Below are 20,814 nucleotides of genomic sequence, written 5' to 3' on the forward strand. Positions count from 1 at the left end.
TGATAACAGTCCCTCTCAAAGTGACCAAACTACCCACAATAATGACAAGTGCCATCTCTTTGTGAAGAAGGACTAGACCGTCCTCTACCTCTAGGGAAAGATCTCCCCCTGCCTCTATGCATGAAGTCATCACGACCAAAGTTACCTCTTCCACGAGAAAAACCATAGTTACTACAACCAAGTGAAGAGCCTCTAGTTCTAGATGAGCTGCTATGACCTCTTTGGTGATATAAAACACTATCTCCACCTGCATTTTTGCCACTGCTAGATGCATTCAATCCCAACTTGATTTCTTCTGTAAGTAGCAATCCAATAAGCTCCTCAAAGTCAGGCATAGAGCCTCCTCTAACTGAAATAGATGTATCCAACAATTTGAAAGGTGGTCCAAGTCCATTTAGTGTCACTCACACTAAATCGTCATCATCAACAGGTGCATTAACGGATGCAAGGTCTTCTACAATTTGCTTGATTTCTGCCACATAGTCACTGATACTGCGATTGCCTCTCCATGCACCATGTAATCTCTGCTTGAGTTGTATCTTATGAGCCTCTGTACATGTTCAATATATTTTTTCTATGATTTCCCATGCCTCCTTACAAGTACTTGCCTTTTTTATATGAGGAATCAATGTTTCTGAAATACATATGGAGATCCAATGCAAAACCTTCCTGTTCTTCCCTGTCCAATCCTTGTACGCTTTCTTTTGCTCTTCCAGTTGGATGTTCAGGAACTTCTGGACATTTATCATCACCTGTTATGAGGTCCCATAGACCTCTACCCATCAAAAAATTCTCCATCCTGTAAGACCAAATACTATAATTGTCTTTGGTCAGTTTGTCTCCCACAATTTGAGTGATCTGTGCCATGTCAAACATTAGGCTGCTGTAAATTTAGAAAAAAACAACAATACAAACTATCCACAAATGTTATTTAGTAGTATGCCCCAATCCGAAACATCAATGGTCCAATATGTGTCCAAAATCTATCCATGATGCCAACATGTCATACATTCAGTTCCCAACAAGAAACATCCAATTCGGATCCCAAGCATTGTCCGTATGACCCAAAATGCATCATGGCATCACCAATGACAGCAGTCCCAGAGACTCAAGAAGGGCAGCATTCTCTCTGCTTGCAGCTATTCTGGCTCATTACAGGAGGGCCAGAAATACTTCTGAACCCAACAATAGTGCATCTTTGCTGTCTACTTAGATATGCCTCTTATATAGCTGGTTACAACTTGCCAAACACAATCAAGCTTATACTCTTCCTCGTCTTCTTCATTTGTCTCTTCATAAAAAGTGCATTTTACTCTCTATTGGCCAGACCTTCCAAACTTGCAGAATGAAAAGGCTAGATCTGCAATGCAGTACAAACATGAAAATGGACAAGAGTCAATGGAGTAACGTCCAAAAGCAGGATATCTTTTGTCTCATCAGCACCCTCTCCACTCAAAATGCCACCCTGAACTGCAACTCCGTATGCCACAACCTCGTGGAGGTTCACACCCTTGTTGGGTTCTTTCCCATCGAAGAAATCCTTCAGCAGCTGCTGAACCTTGGGGATCCTGGTACTTCCTCCGACCAACACAATCTCATCAATTTGAGATTTTTGCAATCCAACATCTTCCATGGCTTTCTTGACAGGGTCCATCGTCTTCCTGAAAAGATCATTGTAGAGCTCCTCAAACCTGGCCCTTATCAGGGGCTCCAAGAAGTCAATGCCACCGAAGAGAGACTCAAACTCCACTCTGACTTGGTGTTGGTTACTCAAAGCCCTCTTGGCTCTCTCAGCTTCTCTATGAATCTTGCCCAAAGCACGGTTGTCCTTGCTGATGTCCTTGTTGTACTTCTTCTTGATGAGCTTTATGAAGTATTCCATAATGTGTTGGTCAAAGTCCTCACCTCCAAGGTGGGTGTCCCCATTAGTGGCCACCACCTTGAACACTCCATTGTCGATTGTGAGGATGGAAACATCAAATGTTCCACCTCCCAAGTTGAATACAAGGATGTTTTTCTTGCCTCCCTTCTTATCCAGACCATAGGTGATTGCAGCGGCAGTAGGCTCATTGATGATCCTAGCCACATTCAATTCGGCAATAACTCCTGCATCCTTGGTAGCTTGCCTCTGAGTGTCGTTGAAATAAGCTGGCACAGTTACCACAGCATCCTAACCTTATTTAATAGCAGAACCACTAGTGTGCCATCATCACGGCCAAGTTATTCATCACAGCCTTCAACTCAAGTGAGGCGGCCCTCCACACCATCCTTCTCTCAAACATGATGTATGTATCATGTGCACACCACCATACGTTGCTAGAAGAAGTGGATGAAGAGATTATGATTTCTGTGGTTGCATCAAAGCATGGACATATTGCTACTGACGAAACTCTCTATGGTGCTATTGAGGGATGAGCTTGGCTCTGATACCATAATAAAAACCGAAGTGGAGGGAGTATGTGAGATAAATCAGATGAGAAGTCAGGAGCTCCATGCCTTCTTCTCCTCCATTATTCTTCTCTATTTCTCCAACAGTCCATTACCACAAGTGGTATCCTCAAAAGATAGATACCCCAAACTTAAGGACACTTTACATATGCTTGTACTTTAGATATATACAACCATAGGATATGACTTAGGTGTTGAGATATCGAGCTCCACTTGTGATATGCCAGGGTGACCGTTGTGCATTTATGTCACCGACGTGTCAGTTGTAGATGCGGTTGGTACACCGCCCATGAATAATAGCTAGACGACAGCTATCCTTATCTACTCTAGTTCGTGGCTCAGTTAGTATGCCACTTTAGTTAGTTGTCTTTGGTTTGAGACCCATATATAGGGTTCTTCTATTTCTTTGTATTAGAGTTCTTTTGGCTTACACAACTAAGAAGAGGAAAAACTGTTTTCAGCCTCCACCCTTGTGTGTATTCCCCCATTGTGCAAGTAAGAAAGCTACAAGTGAGACTCCTTCCTTCTCTCCCACAATCTTGACATGGTATCAGAGCCTTGTTCGTGGTAAGGAGCTCAAGAAAGCAAGCCAAGCTCGCGGTGTTCTGGTAAGAGGAGCAGTGTTGCTTTCATTTTCTGTTTTGGGAGCAGATCTCTGCAGGTAGCACAGCCGGAAAGTGCAGGAGTGCATTGTCTCAGGTTGAGACGCCCTTCGCGGTGAAGCAAGAGGGCAGTATATGGTGCGGGCAAGGGCTTTAGCCCTTGGCGACCTTGTTTTTTTGATTCGAGGCCATTTCGGGGCCTGTTTTGGAGGCGGAAGTTTTCTGCACGCACTCAGGAAAAGGCCCAGTTTTATGCTGTGCAGCCACTGTTCTACAGGTCGGTGAATAGTTACTGTAAAAATTGCATTGTATGCTTGTGCGCAGAGACATTGGGAGTTACAGAATCATCCCTGTTGCTTGTTGATGCAAAATCGTCACTAGGAAGTGACTGTGTGGTCAAATACCACTTTCGCCAGTTTTGCAGATTTTCCCTTGTGAGGGTGAAGCTGTGGTTTTTGCAGTGACAGAATTTTTTGCAGTCTTCTGTAATGGCATCTGATTCTCTTTCACAGATTGTCACTGAAAAGCTTGACAAGAACAACTTCCAAGCATGGAAGTTTAGAATGACGAATTTCCTTATGGGAAAAGGATATTGGGAATTTGTTGCAGGAAATGAAGAAGAACCAGTTCTTCCTGATGTTCCCAATCAACAGCAAATGCAGGCATTTAAAGCATGGCATGAGAGAGCCAGGAAAGTTATGTATTGGTTGTCTATCAGCATTTCAGACTCTATGATTGTGCATATTCAGGATGCAAGTACGCCAAAGGAGGCATGGGATACTTTGTCAAAAATGTATAGCACAAATACGCAAGCCAGGAAAATGCAGCTCAAGCAAGAGTTGCACAATGTGCAAAGAGAAAATATGAGCATCAACGACTACCACATGAAGGTGAAGAAGATTGCAGATGCACTTGCTTCCATTGGGTCACTAGTGGAAGATGATGATTTAGTTTCTGTGACCTTGAATGGTCTAGGAAAGGATTATGCACAGTTTCGGACATCCATTTCAGTTCGTGAAAGATTTTCTGATTTTGAGGAGTTGATTGCTCTTCTAATTTCTGAGGAACAGAGAAATGGTGGTGCATCTTCTTCAGGAGGAACTTCAAAAGAAGCTGTCTTCTACTCAAATGCTGGAAGAGGTAGAGGCAGAGGTAGAGGAGGCCGATTTGGAGGCCGTGGTAGAAATCAGAATATGCAGCAAACTCAAGAAAACCAATCCTATGGAGGAAGACGTGGTAACTCTAGAGGCAGGGGGAGCCAAAGAGGTCGTGGTGGATGGCAAAGAGGTCAAAATGCAAACAGTAATGTTGAATGCTACTACTGTGGTAAAATGGGTCATATGGCTAAAGACTGCTATAAAAAGCAGAATGACATCATGAATGGAAAACTGCAACAAGGGAATTATGCATCTTCTAGCAGACAGGGTGATGACAGAAATGAGCATTTGTTCATGGTGCAGCACATGAACAATTCTGTGACAAGTGCAGAAGAAAGCAATGATGTATGGTATGTTGACTCAGGTGCATCAAACCACATGACAGGTCATGCAGAATGGATGGAGGATGCAAGGAAAATGGAAAAACCAAGATTTGTGGAGACTGGTGATGATACTGCACATCCTATTGTGCAGATTGGAAAAATTCCCTTGTCTATGCAGGATGGGAAAAAGAAATACCTGTCCGATGTATTTCATGTCCCGAATATCACCAAGAATCTGGTTTCTGTCGGTCAAATGGTTGAGCAGGGCTTGCAGGTCAGATTTAATCCTCATGGATGCTTTGTTGAGGATATGAAAAATAAAGGTCGCTTGATAGCAAAAGGAAAGAAGAAGGGCAGAATGTTTACGTTGGATGCAGACATGTCTGAATTGAGTGCAGCAATGTTTGCACATGGGACCGGTGTAGTTGCAGATATTGATATCTGGCATAAACGCATTGGTCATGTTAATGTACAGCGACTTAAATCAATGCAGGCCCAAAATATTGTTGCAGGATTGCCAAAATTCAAGGTTGCAGAAATGCATAAGGTATGTGAAGCCTGTCAGTTTGGAAAACAGGCAAGGAAACCATTTCCTAGACATGTTCAAGAGAGTAAGAAGCCATTGGAATTAATCCACTCTGATGTGTGGACTACTAAAGCTGCATCTCTTGGAGGCTGTCATTATTTTGTCACTTTTATTGATGACTATAGTAGAAAAGTTTGGGTGTATTTTATGAAAAAGAAAAGTGAAGTTTTTGGGCATTTCAAAACCCTTAAAGCTATGGCTGAAAAAGAAACAGGCCTGTAAATAAAATGCCTAAGGTCAGATGGAGGGGGAGAGTACCTCTCAAATGAGTTTGCAAGGTTCTTGCAGGAGCATGGCATAAAACAGCAATATTCATGCAGTCATACCCCACAGCAAAATGGAATTGCAGAAAGAAAAAACAGACATATTGGAGAGGTGTCTCGTGCCATGCTCAATGAAAAAGACCTGCCGGATTTTTATTGGGCTGAAGCAGTTGCTACAGCAGTCTACATAATGAACAGAACTCCCACTGCAGCAATACATGGAATGACTCCAGAGGAGAGGTATACTGGTAGGAAACCAGATATTTCTCATTTGAAAATTTTTGGTTGCATTGCCTATGTACATGTGCCAGATGAGTTGAGATCGAAGTTGGATCCAAAAGCTGAGAAGTGCATCCTTATTGGTTACTCTCTGAAGCAAAAAGGGTATAGATGCTATAACCCTTCTACTCGTAAGTTTACAGTGAGCAGAGATGTTGTTTTTTATGAGATGAGTAGCTGGTATAAACCAGTAAATGTGATTGATGATGTAGATGCACAAAATGGTAATGCTGCACAGAATTCACAGCAGCAGTCACAAAATATTAGTGGACCTGGAGCGTCCTCTAGCAGTGGTTCACATTCTTCGCCATGGACAAGCAGATTGAGATCAGGAGAATCTTCTCAAAGTAATGCAGATAGTGGTATGCAGGTATCACGAAAAGGAAAAGAGAAGGTTGATCAGCCCATGTTTGATGTGAATGCAGGTCACTCTTATGTGGATGGTGAATCCAGTGGCTCAGAACAGAGCATTGATGATGAGTTGGGTATTCCTTCTATTGTTACACCTGGAGTAAGGAAGACCAGGGATGTTTTGAGAGCACCTGGGAGTGAACCCACTTTGCGCAGGTCTACCAGAGTTAGGTATCCTGTGGATAGGTTGAAATATGATGGATTTACAGCCATTCACTATGCATATATGGTCAAAGTGATACAGGAACCAGAACCCACTTCTTTTGAGCAAGCCATGGGAAAAGAAAAATGGGAGAAAGCCATGGATGAAGAAATGGATGCCTTGGAAGCAAATGCTACATGGGAATTGGTACCTTTGCCTAAAGGTAAAAATGCAATTGGCTGTAAGTGGGTTTATAAGGTGAAGCATAATGCAGATGGTTCTGTGAACAGATACAAGGCAAGATTAGTAGTCAAGGGGTATGCACAAACATATGGCATTGACTATGAAGAAACTTTCAGTCCGGTTGCAAGGATGGCAACCGTAAGAGCAGTCATTGCTATGGCTGCATCAAAGGGATGGTCTTTACATCAGATGGATGTAAAGAATGCCTTCTTGCATGGTGATTTGCAAGAAGAGGTCTATATGGAGCAGCCACCAGGTTATGTGCATGCTGTACATCCTGAGTTTATTTGCAGGTTGAAGAACGCCTTGTATGGCTTGAAGCAAGCACCTAGAGCATGGTCTGACAAGATAGGACAGTATCTTGTCACTATTGGCTTTCAGATTTCCAAGGCAGATTTCTCACTTTATGTGAGAAAAACAGAGGAAGTTATTATGCTACTTGTCATTTATGTTGATGATTTGATTATGACAGGTGACAGTGATGAAGATATCCTTCATGTGAAAATGCTATTGAAGCAGAAGTTTGAGATGAAGGATTTGGGAGAGCTACGTTATTTCTTGGGCATTGAGGTGATTAGATCACCAAGTGGGATACAGCTCTTGCAGAGGCAATATGGATTGGACATGCTGTCCAAATATGAGATGACAGGCTGTAAGCCTATTTCAGTTCCTTTGGAGCAGAATGTGAAGCTGAGCACAGATGCAGGTGAGCTTCTGGAAGACCCTACTATGTACAGACGCATAGTAGGAAGCTTGATTTATATGACTATTACCAGGCCAGATTTGAGCTATGCTGTTGGGTTGGTAAGTCAGTTTATGCAGGCTCCAAGGAAACCGCATTTGGATGCGGCTAGACGCATACTCAGGTATGTGAAGTCCACATTGCAGTATGGACTATTTTATGAGACTGGGGTTCAGATACAGTTGCATGGATACACTGATGCTGATTGGGCTGGTAGCATTTCTGATAGACGATCTACCAGTGGATATGTATTCTCTTTTGGGAGTGCTGCAGTCACTTGGAGCAGCAAGAAACAGCCTACAGTTGCCTTGTCGAGCACAGAGGCCGAGTACAGGGGTGCAGCAATGGCTGCATGTGAGGTAGCTTGGTTGCATAAGCTACTTTATGATATGCATGAGCCTACAGATGGGCCAGTTGTCATTTATTGTGACAACATGAGTAGTATACACTTGGCAAATAACCCAGTCTATCATGCTAGAACAAAGCACATTGAGGTGCATTATCACTATGTGCGAGAGAGGGTTTTACTAGGTCTTATTGATCTAGTTTATGTCAGCACAGAGGATCAGATAGCTGACATATTCACGAAGGCATTGGGCGCAGAGAAGCTGCGCAAGTTCAGAGACCTGCTTGGTGTGCAGGAATTGGGATTGAGCTCGAGGGGGAGTGTTGAGATATCGAGCTCCACTCGTGATATGCCAGGGTGACCGTTGTGCATTTATGTCACCGACGTGTCAGTTGCAGATGCGGTTGGTACACCGCCCATGAATAATAGCTAGACGACAGCTATCCTTATCTACTCTAGTTCGTGGCTCAGTTAGTATGCCACTTTAGTTAGTTGTCTTTGGTTTGAGACCCATATATAGGGTTCTTCTATTTCTTTGTATTAGAGTTCTTTTGGCTTACACAACTAAGAAGAGGAAAAACTGTTTTCAGCCTCCACCCTTGTGTGTATTCCCCCATTGTGCAAGCAAGAAAGCTACAAGTGAGACTCCTTCCTTCTCTCCCACAATCTTGACATTAGGATATGTCATATTTATCAACACATTCACCACGCTAGCCAGGGATTATGAACGACTAGACTTAGGCCTCCTTAATGAGACATTAGCAAGGGAAGTATGCTCCTTGACATGCACTTGGGAGAACTATGTGTTTGTGTTTGTTAAGATTCCCAAGGTAGCCAAGGAATTGATCGACAATGAGATCTCTCGAGAGCAAGCTTGCACACAATGGTTGATCACATCATATTGCAAGGGCAAAATCCTTGCAATAGGCCAAGGACTAGGAGAGCTGACAAAGCTAGTCGACTCTGACTCTTCCTTTTTGAGGGAATGGTATGCTCTACATCTTCAATGAGAATAAGTGGACTACCAAATCATGACCAATACCGAGCAAAGACATGCAATCAAAACCGTTGAGTACAACCCTACCTATGTGGCTCCTACCTCTCTCCGAGTCTTGGCCATCACATGCAAATGACCTCTAGAGGAATATATCATGGCCCACCCCTATTTTGATTGAATCCTAACCAAGGAAGAACTGCATGTTGCTAGCAGGATGAACTCGAGTGACTTCCTCACTAATGTCCTAACCTACATTACGCACATAGGCATTGGACCTCATGACATGGACTATCACACCCACTTGGAGTATAACCCAAACTTCTATGATTGGCTCATGTGCCGAAGTACAGCATGGCAAGCATGTGCTTAAATGCCCTTAACCCTTTATCCTCCAATGCTAAAAGGATTCTTATCATTCCCGAAGGGGGGAACGGGTAAGATGGAAAAGAAAAAGGAAACATGACTCAAACTTCAAAATTCAAAAACTGAATGCCGAAAGCAAGTGTGAATGGTATGAAACATCATGGAACATAAAAGGTGAGGAACATAAAAACAAACCTTAAAACCTCAATCAACATTCAAAAGCAGAAAAAATGCATAAAAATTAGCTCATGATTGAGTAAAAGCATCATAAGTTTTTGTGGAATGCATGGACTATTTTAAGGAAAAGTATATTTTCATTCAAGAAATTTAGTCTCCATAAGCATTTTTTCCATTTCCTACGCGTCTTTTTGCAAAAAATTATCCTAAGAAAACTAATAGTAGTGAGCTATGGTATCGTGACATGTACCTACAATGGCAGGTTAAGAAAAAAGCAGCAAACTTCCATTCTCAGAGGAGGAGCAAGCAAAGTATAGCCTCTCGTTGGAAATAAGGGCTTATAATCAATTCAAATTTAGGCATATCCTAAATTTGGAAGACATAGTCATGGAGGAGCCATCCATCAAAGTAATTGGTGAAGCAATGCCAGCTACAAAAGTATGTGGAGAAGGTGGGCCAATCCATGGACTAGGAGAAGTGTGTGGAATTCCTCCAAACTCTCCACAAGAACTGCGACACCGTCACGGTGTGTCAAGATAATGAACCCTGCCAAGTAGAAATAGAGCTGAGCCCCGATTTGGTGCAGAGAGCACTGGGCTTGCCCAATAAACTAGAAAGACAGCCAAAAAGGGATGTGTACCATATGTTGGGAATGGACAAAGTGATAGTTCACACCAATGATAACATCGGCCTAGCTGACATCCCCACCCCAAAGTCCAAATACAGGCCAAAATGATGCACACCCTATTCTTCAGCCAAAGATACAATGTGTTGATGAGAAAAATCAACATGTCGATGCTGGAGAGCATCACTACCAAGTCCTTCGATGAAGTGAACCTAAATGGCTTTATGTAGAAGATGATAGAAACATGGGTGAAAGCATTGGCCACAGTCGGAAGACCTGTGGGGGGGAGAATATTGGCCTCTAAAGCTAGGAAGTCATTGTCATCAAAAGCCTCTACCATTGGCTTCAGAGGGGTCTTGATGGTCATTATATTAGAGAGGCCTTAGGGGAAGCACAAGAAGACGAGGAAGTCGGTGAGATGCCAGACAGGTCCCCTCCATGCCAAGAACAGAAGTAGTCCAATGAAATGATGTTGAGTGAGGAAGAAGGAGAGCAGCAACCACAATCTAGTCGAGGAGGGGCCAAGAAATCAAAGAAAAAGGCTCCATAGAAGAAGGCTGGAAGAAGAGAGTGAGAAGAAAGGAAAAGCAGATCTGAAAAAAGCCCAAAGTGAGTCCAAAAGTGCTGAAGAAAGAAGAAAAATAAGAAAGAAGGAGGAGACAAAAAGAATAAAAGAGGAATGCATGAAGGTTAAAGAGGAAAGGAGGAGGAAAGCAGAGCAGGATGCCAAGGAATTAAGGAGGAAGGAAGAAGAAGACATAGCCCTCACCATCCACCTCTCAGTGGAGCAATCTTTAAGGGAAGAAGACTTGGTTGCCATAAGCCCATCCAAATGCGAAGGCCCAAGCACTAAAAAACCTACCACCCCTAATAGCCGAGGGTAAGGGCAAGGGTCTAATCAACCCCATCCCACCCTTCCTCATGCCCGCCACCCCAGAAACTGCACCCACCCAAGGCTCTTCCACCATGGTGAATGCCAACAACCTTGTGGCCTGGGTGCAGTTTCTGGTCAATAAAGAGATAACTCAAGTTGCAAGTGGAAGAACCCCCATGACAAGAGCAAAAATACATGTAGCTATGGATGCGGGATCCAAACAGGACCCCAAAAGGCAAAAGATAAAAGCATCTACAATCACTGGCCCCACTACACTGCCATTGCCTATAAGCCATGACGACTATGTGTAGAAACTCCTATCACAGCTGGAGTGGGTGAAAGAGGACAAGAAAATAGCCGTCGTTGAGCTCAAGGCCGAAAAGGAGACAATGGCAACGTCTAAATTAGAAAGAAAGAACCTGTCAAGTGTCCATGTATCAATGAGAGATAAAGGAGTTAAAGGAGAAGCTCGAGGCCAATGGAGGAGAAAAAGAGAGGTGGCAAGCAAAGCTCGTAGCAAAAATACAAAGCCTCATGAGCCTACAACACCATTATGATGAGATGGTAGTGTTGTATAAAGACCTACAAAAGGAAAATGAAAAGATACAAAATTCCCCAGAGCAGCTTGCAGTAGCAGAAGAGAGAAGCTGACAGCACCAAAAGTACATAGAAGATTTGGAAAAGAGGATGGCCTCAAAGCTTGAAGAGCAACAACACTTGGAAAGAGAAATCAAGGAATAGGAGAGGAGACTAAGGGCATTAGCCTATAAGCACAATGAAAGCCTGGAAGAAATGAAGAAAAAAGCAGATGAATGGGTGGACAGGAGCTGAGAAAGGGTGAGAGACTTAGGGCACCGACTAGCCCTTGTAGAAGGTAACATGGTGTTAACAAAGATTAGGGCAGAGGCCACACAAGTGACTTTGGATGCCCAACAATGCGCCTTCCTCCACTCTCTTGGATACCACACAACCTGAGGAAGAGGAGGCCATCGAATCATTAAGGAGAAAGCTGGAGATCACCCGCAGGGCTCTAAGACATGGGCTGCACATCCAGCCGCAAATTGTATGGCCCAAAGAAATAGAGCCACCAGAGCACATGGGAGAAAAGAGGCAACGGCCAACGAAAAACACAAGGCCAAGTCTTGAAAGGGGGTAGCAAGACACGACTCCTTAGTAGAAGGTTCTTAAGACAAGACCCTACTTCGCAAGAATGTCACCTCCCGATACTCTTTTTTTATCTCAACATCGGCAAATATATTTGTGCAAAAGCTAGATCAATGATGCATGTGGCTCTCTTACCATCCTCCTTGCAGGGCCCAAAAGAAAAAAAATCATAGGGATAGCAACCAGCAAACTCCCTCCATGTAGGCCACAGTCACTACACCTAGGGGTCCTCAAGTTAGACACATCTGGTGGCTTCAATCGGACAGCTCCGTCTCTAACTCCCTAGCCCATTTTTCTTTCTCACATCATGCTTGGGGCACATCAAGGATAGGACATACCTAGGGGGGTCACCCTCGTCTATGGTTAGAACTATCTCCCTAAGCCACATTCATTGCACCACCCTTATGCACGAACTGGGTCCTCAAGTGTGGGACAACACCTAGGCTTGTGGCTCGACCCCACTCCCAATTCCACTACCACAAGCATAAGGCACCACATGGTTAGATAGACACACCCCCAAGCAGTGCACCTTCTTTTCTTTACAGATAACTCAACACAATGCAATCCACCGACTTCGGAGGCCCCATCATCATCGACGCACATGACTGCCTATCAACTCCCTAAATCTTTCGCAATATAAACTTGGCCATGGGACTAACACTCGTCTAGGAGGGGGGTAATGTTACAATGTCATAAGACATATCATGGACAAGGATCATGTAGCCAAAAGGAAGCAGAGAAAGACCAAGGAAGCCCAAGTCAAAAAGTGAATGAAGAAGTTCATTCTACCTAAGCAGGAAAAGTGGAGGAGAAGGCAAGCTCACAAAAATGTGGGAAACCATTGAATATTCTAGCAAGGTGCTCTCAAGGATAAAGGAAATCAACAAAGATTCTAGCAAGATTCTCCCAAGGATGAAGAAGAGCACTGAATATTCCAACATGGCTCTCTCAAGGATGAAGGGAGCTCCTCTCAAGGATGAAGGATACCCTCTCAAGGATGAGGGAGAACCTCTGAGAGCTCTTGCAAGGAAAGTGCAGGGGGGGCACAATGTAATTCATTTTATCAAAGCACCAAGCTCCCTCATGTGCAAGTTGTAAAGTCTAAATGGACATGGGTGGAACGTAAGGAAACAAGAAGGGAATGGAGAAGGAGTTGTCAAGATTGTGGAAGAGAAGGAAGGAGTCTCACTTGTAGCTTTCTTGCTTGCACAATGGGGGAATACACACAAGGGTGGAGGCTGAAAACAGTTTTCCTCTTCTTAGTTGTGTAAGCCAAAAAGAACTCAAGTACAAAGAAATAGAAGAACCCTATATATGGGTCTCAAACCAAACTCAACTAACTAAGGTGGCATACTAACTGAGCCACGAACTAGAGTAGATAAGGATAGCTATCATGTAGCTATTATTCATCGGCGGTGTACCAACCGCGTCTGCAACTGACAAGTCGGTGACATAAATACTCAACGGTCACCCTGGCGTATCACGAGTGGAGCTCGATATCTCAACACTCCCCCTCAAGCTCAATCCCAATTCCTGCACACCAAGCATGTCTCTAAACTTGCGCAGCTTCTCTGCGCCCAATGCCTTCGTGAATATGTCAGCTACCTGATCCTCTGTGCTGACATAAACTAGATCAATAAGACCTAGTAAAACCCTCTCCTGCACATAGTGATAATGCACCTCAATGTGCTTTGTTCTAGCATGATAGACTGGGTTATTTTCCAAGTGTATACTGCTCATGTTGTCACAATAAATGACAATCGGCCCATCTGTAGACTAATGCATATCATAAAGTAGCTTATGCAACCAAGCTACCTTACATGCAGCCATTGCTGCACCCCTGTACTCGGCCTCTGTGCTCGACAAGGCAACTGTAGCCTGTTTCTTGCTGCTCCAAGTGACTGCAGCACTCCCAAAAGAGAACACATATCCACTGGTAGATCGTCTATCAGAAATACTACCAGCCCAATCAGCATCAGTGTATCCATGCAGCTGTATCTGAACCCCAGTCTCATAAAATAGTCCATATTGCAATGTGGACTTCACATACCTGAGTATGCGTCTAGCCGCATCCAAATGTGGTTTCCTTGGAGCCTGCATAAACTGACTTACCAATCCAACAGCATAGCTCAAATCTGGCCTGGTAATAGTCATATAAAACAAACTTCCTACTATGCGTCTGTACATAGTAGGGTCTTCTAGAAGCTCACCTGCATCTATGCTCAGCTTCACATTCTGCTCCAAAGGAACTGAAATAGGCTTACAGCCTGTCATCCCATATTTGGACAGCATGTCCAATCCATACTGCCTCTGCAAGAGCTGTATCCCACTTGGTGATCTAATCACCTCAATGCCCAAGAAATAACGCAGCTCTCCCAAATCCTTCATCTCAAACTTCTGCTTCAATAGCATTTTCACATGAAGGATATCTTCATCACTGTCACCTGTCATAATCAAATCATCAACATAAATGACAAGTAGCATGATACCTTTCTCTCTTTTTCTCACATAAAGTGAGAAATCTGCCTTGGAAATCTGAAATCCAATAGTGACAAGATACTGTCCTATCTTGTCAGACCATGCTCTAGGTGCTTGCTTCAAGCCATACAAGGCTTTCTTCAACCTGCAAACAAACTCAGGATGAACAGCATGCACATAACCTGGTGGCTGCTCCATATAGACCTCTTCTTGCAAATCACCATGCAAGAAGGCATTCTTTACATCCATCTGATGTAAAGACCATCCCTTTGATGCAGCCATAGCAATGACTGCTCTTACGGTTGCCATCCTTGCAACCGAACTGAAAGATTCTTCATAGCCAATGCCATATGTTTGTGCATACCCCTTGACTACTAATCTTGCCTTGTATCTGTTCACAGAACCATCTACATTGTGCTTCACCTTATAAACCCACTTACAGCCAATTGCATTTTTACCTTTAGGCAAAGGTACCAATTCCCATGTAGCATTTGCTTCCAAGGCATCCATTTCTTCATCCATGGCTTTCTCCCATTTTTCTTTTCCCATGTCTTCCTCAAAAGAAGTGGGTTCTGGTTCCTGTATCACTTTAACCATATATGCATCATCATATTTCAGCCTATCCACAGGATACCTAGCTCTCGTAGACCTGCGTAAAGTAGGTTCACTCCCAGGTGCTCTCAAAACATCCCTGGTCTTTCTTACTCCAGGTGTAATAATAGAAGGAATACCCAACTCATCATCAATGCTATGTTCTGAGCCACTGGATTCACCATCCACATAAGAGTGACCTGCATTCACATCAAACATGGCCAAATCAACCTTCTCTTTTCCTTTTCGTGATACCTACATACCACTATCTGCATCGCTTTGAGAAGATTCTCCTGATCTCAATCTGCCTATCCATGGCGAAGAATGTGAACCACTGCTAGAGGACGCTCCAGGTCCACTAATATTTTGTGACTGCTGCTGTGAATTTTGTGCAGCATTACCATTTTATGCATCTACATCATCAATCACATTTACTGATTTATACCAGCTACTCATCTCATCAAAAACAACATCTCTGCTCACTGTAAACTTACGAGTAGAAGGGTTATAGCATCTATACCCTTTTTACTGCAGAGAGTAACCAATAAAGATGCACTTCTCAGCTTTTGGATCCAACTTGGATCTCAACTCATCTGGCACATGTACATAGGCAATGCAACCAAAAATTTTCAAATGAGAAATATCTGGTTTCCTACCAGTATACCTCTCCTCTGGAGTCATTCCATGTATTGCTGCAGTGGGAGTTCTGTTCATTATGTAGACTGCTGTAGCAACTGCTTCAGCCCAATAAAAATCTGGCAAGTCTTTTTCATTGAGCATGGCACGAGATACCTCTCCAATATGCCTGTTTTTCATTTCTGCAATTCCATTTTGTTGTGGGGTATGACTGCATGAATATTGCTGCTTTATGCCATGCTCCTGCAGGAACCTTGCAAACTAATTTGAGAGGTACTCTCCCCCTCCATCTGACCTTAGGCATTTTATTTGCAGGCCTGTTTCTTTTTCAACCATAGCTTTAAGGGTTTTGAAATGCCCAAAAACTTCACTTTTCTTTTTCATAAAATACACCCAAACTTTTTTGCTATAGTCATCAATAAAAGTGACAAAATAATGACAGCCTCCAAGAGATGCAGCTTTAGTAGTCCACACATCAGAGTGGATTAATTCCAATGGCTTCTCACTCTCTTGAACATGTCTAGGAAATGGTTTCCTTGCCTGTTTTCCAAACTGACAGGCTTCACATACCTTATGCATTTCTGCAACCTTGAATTTAGGCAAACCTGCAATAATATTTTGGGCCTGCATTGACTTAAGTCGCTGTACATTAACATGACCAATGCGTTTATGCCAGATATCAATATCTGCAACTACATCGGTCCCATGTGCAAACATTGCTGCACTCAATTCAGACATGTCTGCATCCAATGTAAACATTCTGCCCTTCTTCTTTCCTTTTGCTATCAAGCGACCTTTATTTTTCATATCCTCAACAAAGCATCCATGAGGATTAAATTTGACCTGCAAGCCCTGCTCAACCATTTGACCAACAGAAACCAGATTCTTGGTGATATTCGGGACATGAAATACATCGGACAGGTATTTCTTTTTCCCATCCTGCATAGACAAAGGAAATTTTCCAATCTGCACAATAGGATGTGCAGTATCATCACCAGTCTCCACAAATCCTGGTTTTTCCATTTTTCTTGCATCCTCCATCCATTCTGCATGACCTGTCATGTGGTTTGATGCACCTGAGTTAACATACCATACATCATTGCTTTCTTCTACACTTGTCACAGAATTGTTCATGTGCTGCACCATAAACAAGTGCTCATTTCTGTCATCACCCTGTCTGCTAGAAGATGCATAATTCCCTTGTTGCAGTTTTCCATTCATGATGTCATTCTGCTTTTTATAGCAGTCTTTAGCCATATGACCCATTTTACCACAGTAGTAGCATTCAACATTACTGTTTGCATTTTGGCCTCTTTGCCATCCACCACGACCTCTTTGGCTCCCCCTGCCTCTAGAGTTACCACGTCCTCCTCCATAGGACTGGTTTTCTTGAGTTTGCTGCATATTCTGATTTCTACCACGGCCTCCATATCGGCCTCCTCTACCTCTGTCTCTACCTCTTCCAGCATTTGAGTAGAAGACAGCTTCTTTTGAAGTTCCTCCTGAAGAAGATGCACCACCATTTCTCTGCTCCTCAGAAATTAGAAGAGCAATCAACTCCTCAAAATCAGAAAATCTTTCAGGACGGAAATGGATGTTCGGAATTGTGCATAATCCTTTCCTAGACCATTCAAGGTCACAGAAACTAAATCATCATCTTCCACTGGCGACCCAATGGAAGCAAGTGCATCTACAATCTTCTTCACCTTCATGTGGTAGTCATTGATGCTCATACTTTCTCTTTGCACATTGTGCAACTCTTGCTTGAGCTGCATTTTCCTGGCTTGAGTATTTGTGCTATACATTTTTGACAGAGTATCCCATGCCTCCTTTGGCGTACTTGCATCCTGAATATGCACAATCATAGAGTCTGAAATGTTGATAGACAGCCAGTACATAACTTTTCTGGCTCTCTCATGCCATGATTTAAATGCCTGCATTTGCTGTTGATTGGGAACATCAGGAAGAACTGGTTCTTCTTCATTTCCTGCAACAAATTCCCAATATCCTTTTCCCATAAGGAAATTCGTCATTCTAAACTTCCATGCCTGGAAGTTGTTCTTGTCAAGCTTTTTAGTGACAATCTGTGAAAGAGAATCAGACGCCATTACAGAATACTGCAAAAAATTCTGTCACTGCAAAAAACACAGCTTCACCCTCACAAGGGCAAATCTGCAAAACTGGCGAAAGTGGTATTTGACCACACAGTCACTTCCTAGTGACGATTTTGCATAAACAGGAACCAAGGATGATTCTGAAACTCCCTATGTCTCTGCACACAAGCATACGATGCAATTTCTGTGGTAACTTTTCACCGACCTGTAGAACAGTGGTTGCACAGCATAAAACATGGCTTTTTCCTGAGTGCGTGCAGAAAACTTCCGTCTCCAACACAGGCCCCGAAATGGCCTCAAATCAAAAAAACAGGGTCGCCATGGGCTATAGCCCTCTCCCACAGCATATACTGCCCTCTTGCTTCACCGCGAAGGGCGTCTCAATCTGAGACAATGCACTCCTGCACTTTCCGGCTGTGCTACCTGCAGAGATCTGCTCCCAAAACAGAAAATGAAAGCAACACTGCTCCTCTTACCAGAACACCGCGAGCTTGGCTTGCTTTCTTGAGCTCCTTACCACGAACAAGGCTCTGATACCATGTCAAGATTGTGGGAGAGAAGGAAGGAGTCTCACTTGTAGCTTTCTTGCTTGCACAATGGGGGAATACACACAAGGGTGGAGGCTGAAAACAGTTTCCTCTTCTTAGTTGTGTAAGCCAAAAAGAACTCAAGTACAAAGAAATAGAAGAACCCTATATATGGGTCTCAAACCAAACTCAACTAACTAAGGTGGCATACTAACTGAGCCACGAACTAGAGTAGATAAGGATAGCTATCATGTAGCTATTATTCATCGGCGGTGTACCAACTGCGTCTGCAACTGATAAGTCGATGACATAAATACTCAACGATCACCCTGTCATATCACGAGTGGAGCTCGATATCTCAACAGGAGTACCTTGGCAAGATGGCCCGTCATGTAAAAAAGGGAATGGGTGCCGAAGGGATTTAGGGTTTTGTATATAAACTTAAAAAGTGAATGAAAGGCTCATTATTTGGTGTGTGGCAGAAGTGATCTCTTCTTCTTCTCTTCTCCTCTTCTTTTTGATTACTTGTGTGTGCTTGAGAGAGGGAGTGTGAGGGAGTGAGGGAGTGAGTGTGTAAGCATGAGGAATCGTGGAGAAGAAGCTCTACATCATCTCCTGTCTTCTTCTTCTCTTCTCTTCTCTTGTCTCGCATGCAACTATGGAGGATGAAGCTTGAAGGAGGAGGCTTGAGCTTGCTTGAGCTTGCATCTCGAATTGTGGAGCTACCGGCTTGCTTGAAGGAGGAGGCTACTCATTTGGGCATCAACGTAAGCTCACTATACCCCCATAGGATTGAAGGCACATCGGCTAGGTGAGAGATAGCCATTTGTGCTCGCTTGAAATGCTTGAAGCAATGAGCAGTCCATGGGTCTTGGTGGTTGAGTTTGAGCTCCCACTACAGCAAGTTGGTATCTCATCAATCTTTAGATGAACTAGTTGATCATTGAAAGGGAAGGATTAGAAATGGTGTTTGTTGTTAAAAAGTTTTGCCATTACCAATTGGCAACATCTTTCACTTTTTTTGTTGATCATCGTGTATTATTTTACCTTGTAAACAAACCATGCAAACTAGATGTGTTGCCTGATAGTTGCTATTATTATTATTATTGATCTTTTCAACTATTGTACAAAAAGGAAAATATTATGACAAGATAGACCATATGTCAAGAGTGACAAATGGGAAACCTATAAGGAAGGGAATCATGGACCATCTATTTCCAATATTACAAGAAGAAAAACTACTCAAAGTGGACCATATCCATATTGGGTTGATGATGTTGTTGAGATCCTCATTAGGAAAAAATGGACTCCAAAATGGGACCTTAAAAATAATACATTTTAAGAGGTGGGCCATTTGGATTGTCCATAGGAAGGCAGGATGTTGACATCAATAAAGGGTGAATCTCCTCTCACCAAATCTTGGGTTTTTTATCTTGAAAGGTGTAGTGGAGGATTTAGAAAAGGGAAGAATGAGTAGTGCACAAATTTCAAGTATATCTATCCTTGTATTCCCTCCCCTTTCTTGGCCATTTATAATTTTACTTTTTCTCCCTTCCACAAAATCAGTTAAACCCAAAAATTGAGCATTAAACTCATTTCCCTCTCTTTTCTATTCAAGTGAATTTTCATAGCCAATGAATCTTTGTAGTGAGAGTAATCAAATTTTTTATCCTTCCACTTATCTCTAGAATTTCTTTTCTATGCAGTTGTAAAATTTGGACAAAATATAGGTATCCATCTCTCTCAACATCTTCTATTTTCTCTTTTTTTAAAAGTAGGTTTTGATACCATTTTGGGCAAGAGGCATAGGTGCTGATTTGTGTGTGCGTGTGTGTGGTTTCATCCTTTTGATGTTTTGGGTTTAGAGCTTGATATTGATTTTAACCTCATTTTAACATCCTTGTAACAAGTAATGTGTAATACACATGTATTTATGTAATGTATTGACTCAATTCATTATGCTAAATTTCTTTTTGCAAAAGTATCTAAGTATTTTTGTATTGTTCTTTCAATTCTCTTTCACACAAATGGCATTATGGTCAAAGTGACACTTTGAAATCAAATCTATACTTTATGTTGGTGCACACTCACTCACTCACTCACACTCACACACACACACACTCTCTCTATATATATATATGTGTGTGTGTGTGTGTGTGTGTGTGTGTGTGTGTGTGTGTGTGTGTGTGTGTGTGTGTGATTACAAAATCACAAATATCTCTTGATGTCATAGTTGATTCATACATTAGTTGTGATTATTGATCAAACTTAAAATGCATATTATTTAGTGTTTAACATATACTTCTTTATTTCTATTGCCTAGATTATAGTGCCTGAGAGAAGAATGGGCATTCTCTCAATAGATGTAGCACAAAATATGAAGAAGGGAACTCGATCACTTATGTGTATTATTGCTCATCTTGGGTGCACTTACGTCCGAGTATAAAGGGAGCTTTCAAGCTAAAAGCATTTGCAATTGTAGATGTATCAAAGCATTGGAAGGCTAAAATTTTAGCTCTCTCACAAAGGAAGATTGATTGCCTTATAACAAAGGTGTTGGTGCAACATATATTCACGCACAAATAAATATGTTCACACCCACAATAACCATTAACAAAACATTAGAGAAGCATACCCCTTCAATTGTTGTGAGTGGAAAAATATTGAGAGTTTTATAAGATCTTTCAAGTGTTACCACATTGAAATTAGTTGACTACTTTTTGAGG

General features: G+C 42.5%; 1 pseudogene; it reads right to left on the minus strand.

The window, feature by feature from the left end:
• Positions 1–1,354: 1,354 nt before the first annotated feature.
• Positions 1,355–2,282, minus strand: LOC148020244 (luminal-binding protein 5 pseudogene; annotated as a pseudogene).
• Between the last annotated feature and the right edge of the window lie 18,532 nt (positions 2,283–20,814).

This window comes from Lygodium microphyllum, chromosome 19 (assembly GCF_053477565.2).
Source record: "Lygodium microphyllum isolate KBCC chromosome 19, Lygodium_microphyllum_v1.1.10, whole genome shotgun sequence".
Classification (NCBI taxonomy): Eukaryota; Viridiplantae; Streptophyta; class Polypodiopsida; order Schizaeales; family Lygodiaceae; genus Lygodium; species Lygodium microphyllum.